The sequence below is a fragment of the Rhipicephalus microplus genome, chromosome X, assembly GCF_043290135.1.
Source record: "Rhipicephalus microplus isolate Deutch F79 chromosome X, USDA_Rmic, whole genome shotgun sequence".
NCBI classification, from domain to species: domain Eukaryota; kingdom Metazoa; phylum Arthropoda; class Arachnida; order Ixodida; family Ixodidae; genus Rhipicephalus; species Rhipicephalus microplus.
In genome coordinates, this window is record NC_134710.1 from 409,855,924 (window position 1) to 409,860,059 (window position 4,136).

Genomic DNA, 4,136 nt, shown 5'->3' on the forward strand with positions numbered 1-4,136 from the left:
CCCTTTTCGGAATACGTGGCGTATTGGCACTGCTCGTTCCCATTGTTAAGAGCACTGTTAATCCCGCCCCACATGATGTAGCGGAGGGTGGCTAGTTCACACTCGCACACGCTACACTTTGCGTCCACAAACAATTCAGGGCATACGTGAAGGACCAATGCTGGCGTTCGAACGCATTCTGTTTGATATTGTCGGAGCTTCACTGCTTCCGCACGTGACAGTTCACTATGCGGGGGTGGAAAGGCTCTCCTGGCCTCTCTTTTTGCCGCCAGGATCCCTCCATAGTCGTTGAGGGGAGCGAGGTCATTACGTTCTTCACCGCTGGTTTCGGGGGCTGCCACAGTCCGGCACGTGATTGGAAGCAGAGTTTTTAGGGGCGAAGCTCCTTAGGGCGTGGGCTGTGCGTCCCCTGTAGCCTGTATGTAGCCACCTCTAGTTTAGTTCTTGCAGTGTTCACTAGATGGCGGTACCGTCCCCTGTATGTAGCCACCTCTAGTTTAGTTCTTGCAGTGTTCACTAGATGGCGGTACCGTCCCCTGTATGTAGCCACCTCTAGTTTAGTTCTTGCAGTGTTCACTAGATGGCGGTACCGTCTCCTGTATGTAGCCACCTCTCGCTTAGTTCTTGTAGTGTTTACTAGATGGTGGTACTTGTAGCTGATGATGAAAAGATGCAAGATGTTATAAACTAGAAAGCGGTACTTGTAGTTGATGAAAGACACGAGATCTTATAAAATAGGAATGATGTCACATATGGCGCGTGTCATTGGTTGAAGACAATCGTTCGATTTAGGGCGGCGACGTACGCTAGGGGGAGCGATGTAATAAAATCGAGTGGGCAAAATGTACAGAGGATTCATGGTTTACCAGGTTTACCTCCGGAGCTTCGCCCACTCATCATCATTCACTTCGTGGATATGGCGGAATTTTTTTGGAGATTCAGTCACCCATACTCATTTCTGTGTGTTATTTCGTCGGAAGCAACTATCTTTTAGTATATAACTTACATAGAATTCAAATTATAGCACATCTAAGCCACTTCATCTCAAAGTAGGCACTACCAGGAAACAGCATGTTTCCGCCATCTTAGCGGTGGCAAAAGCTGGATTCGCCTCTGCTGGCAAGGAATTGCGGGAATTTCCACTCCAGCAATTTTTGTTTAATCCTCCTTGGTGACATCCACCAAGAAGTGTTGGCAGGCGAACTTTCTGATACAAAAAACCTTTAGCCACAAATTTCTTTTATTGTTTTTACATCATAATCTCCTTTCCCACTGCTCATGTTCACTTCTTCAGTGGCTCCTGAGCCGCCATCACTTGTTGTTCGGAGCAGAGACCACCATGCTGGTCGCTCTCTGCTCGGACGGTTTCAGTATCTTGAAACTGCAACATAGCACAAAGTCGACGGACGTCATGCCACCAGCGTTGTCGAAATGTCCGCAGTAGTTGGGAGCAGAGAAGAAAGTCACCGGCTGGTGTTTGGCAAAGAACTCATAGCCATCTTCAACAACCTGATGAGCTCTGCATGTTACGTCGAGGTCATGTCTTTTGAGAAACCTGGACACGAAGTCTGCCCCAAAGGTGAAGCAGACACCGTGGCTGTTCTCGTCTCAGCCCTGAATGTTTTTGTCGGAATCTGACCAGAGCAAGTTACACAAAACGCCTGTTTCTGGAACGTCTGTTGGTCCGATAATTATTTGACTGGAGGCCGGAGAATAGCTCGCCATGGCAGCAGACAATTTTGTCGTTGATGATGGCGTCCATGGGCAGGCAGTTAAAACCGTCGGTGAACGTCTTCCACAACTTGATGTAGCGGCGCTTGCACTCGTCATAGAACTCGTAGATGCGGTTGATGGACGCGCACTCGTGGTTGCCCCGAAAAGGAAGAAGTTTTCAGGGTACCTAACCTTGTAGGCTGACAGCAGGCAAATGGTCTCGACCGACTGCTTGTCTCGGTCAACGAGGTCGCCCAGGAAAATGTAGTTCACCTCACGAGGAAAGCCGCCACATTCTAGAAGCCGGAGAAGGTCTGCATACTGACCGTAAATAATGCCGCAAATTTTGAGCGGCACCTCAATTTGAAGCAGGATTGGATGGCTGGTGAAGATCTCCGGCTACTTTAGGCAGAGGCTGAGAATCTCCGTCTCCATCAGCAGCTAATGTTTCCCGGGTGGCATGACCGATATAATGCTCTCGACGCTCAGATCTCCCTTCACCATTTTTTCGAAGTGAGATTTCTCTATCTAAATGGCATATACCCACTTTGGGGATCGGCCAAGAATGCAACGTTAAGGCAGTTCAATGTTGTTCAAACAAAGCTATGAAATAGAAATCTGAAATAATAACATTAAATTGCAATACTACGTGAAATATTCAATTATATACAAGAAGTATGCTTTTGAGCTTGTATTTCAGACTCCAGACTCCTGTATTACCCTAATTTGCAAACTTTTGAAAACTTAGATGGTAACTTAACGAAATAACGAATAATTTCTAATACCATAATAAAATGGTACTCGTTGTGTATTTATGATGAAATTACGCGTGGCATCAAAGGGATCCCTGTGGGAACATCCCGAGTCTGAGGTACCGAAGCTTAAACATTATCCTACGAAAGGTCAAGCCTAATTTTGCAAAAGAAGTTTTTAGAAGTTGAGTTCTAACGCGAGTGTATTTTGAACATGACAAAAAGTAAGGTGCACTATTTTCGAGTTATCCGCAGAATTGGCAGAGGGGTGACAATGTCACAGCAGCCCTGTCTAGTAAACGTTTAATGGTGGGACACGACATCGAAATCTCTTGATCATCTTTTCTGATTGTAGAGAAGGTAGAGAATGGCTTCACTACGAATTCCACGGATAATTTAGGTGATGATAGTGTTACGCGTAACTTTTAATTATTCTATTTACAATGCACTGAACTCGACGAGCAAGATGGTGCCAGTCCAGCATCAAACGAAAACTCACTTTATCCTCCTCTTTTATGCAGCCGCGTTTAGCGGCAGTTATGTATAATAACCCCCCGTGGTAGAAGCATCGTCCCGGTTCTAAATATATGCTGATGACGTCGAAGAGGTGTAATAGGACTTTAGCTGAGCCACGTGAACGGCGTCGCTCGGAGCTGACGATGACTTTGTTGGATCGTTGGAATGACCTCGTACGTGACATCTGTCACTTGGCGAACAATACGGAATAGTCCAGTGTAGGGCGACAACAGTTTCTCAGACAGTCCCACATGCCAAGCAGGTGATGAGAGGAGCACGAGATAACCTGGGGAAAAGTGCACGTCCCTATGATGTGATTGTAGAGATGTTGTTGGTGGGCCTGTGAAGCCTGTAGACGGCTACGGGGGAATTGGCGCACGTGGTCGGCGCGGGCAATCGCTTCCCTGGCACAGAACAGGGTCCCGGCCATATAGGAGATAGAAGGGCGAATCGCCGGCAGTGTTGTGTCGGGATGAATTGTAGGTGAACGCCACAAATGGCAAATGAATGTCCCAATCCTGGTGGTCTGGCGCAACGTATTTGGCAAGCATATCGGTTAGGGTCCTGTTGAGGCACTCCGTGAGGCCATTTGACTGCGTATGGTACGAAGTATCAAATTTGTGATTGGCATGGCAAGACCTCAGAATTTTGTGAACGACAGCTGATAAGAACGTGCGGCCACGGTAGGTGAGAAGTTGGCGGGGAGCACCGTGCACTAATATTATGTCGTATAGCAGAAAGTCCGCAACGTCGCTAGTGTAACAGGTTGGTAGTGCTCGTGTGATTGCGTACCGCGTCGCGCAGTCTGTGGCAACAGCAATCCATTTATATCCGGCTGTGGAGAGTGGAAAAGGGCCCGACAGGTCGAGACCAACCTGAAAGAAAGGTTCAGTGCAAACGTCGATCGGCTGAAGGTAGCCGGCCGGGAGGCAAGACAGCGTTTTGCGACGCTGACAGACCTCACAAGCGGCGACATAGCGTCGAACAAAGTGGGCACGTCCAGGCCAAAAAAACCGGCGTCGTACCCGATCGTATGTGCGAGAAACGCCAAAATGGCCCGTGATGGGAGTGTTATGAAGTTGATTTAAATGAGTGGAACGCAGGTGCGCTGGGGTGACAGGAAGTAAGTGTGATCCGAAAGCATCACGATTATGG

At 47.9% G+C, this 4,136-nt stretch overlaps 1 pseudogene; it reads right to left on the reverse strand.

Moving 5' to 3' along the window:
• Positions 1–1,282: 1,282 nt before the first annotated feature.
• LOC142775458 (serine/threonine-protein phosphatase PP1-beta catalytic subunit pseudogene) lies at positions 1,283–2,217 on the reverse strand (annotated as a pseudogene).
• Between the last annotated feature and the right edge of the window lie 1,919 nt (positions 2,218–4,136).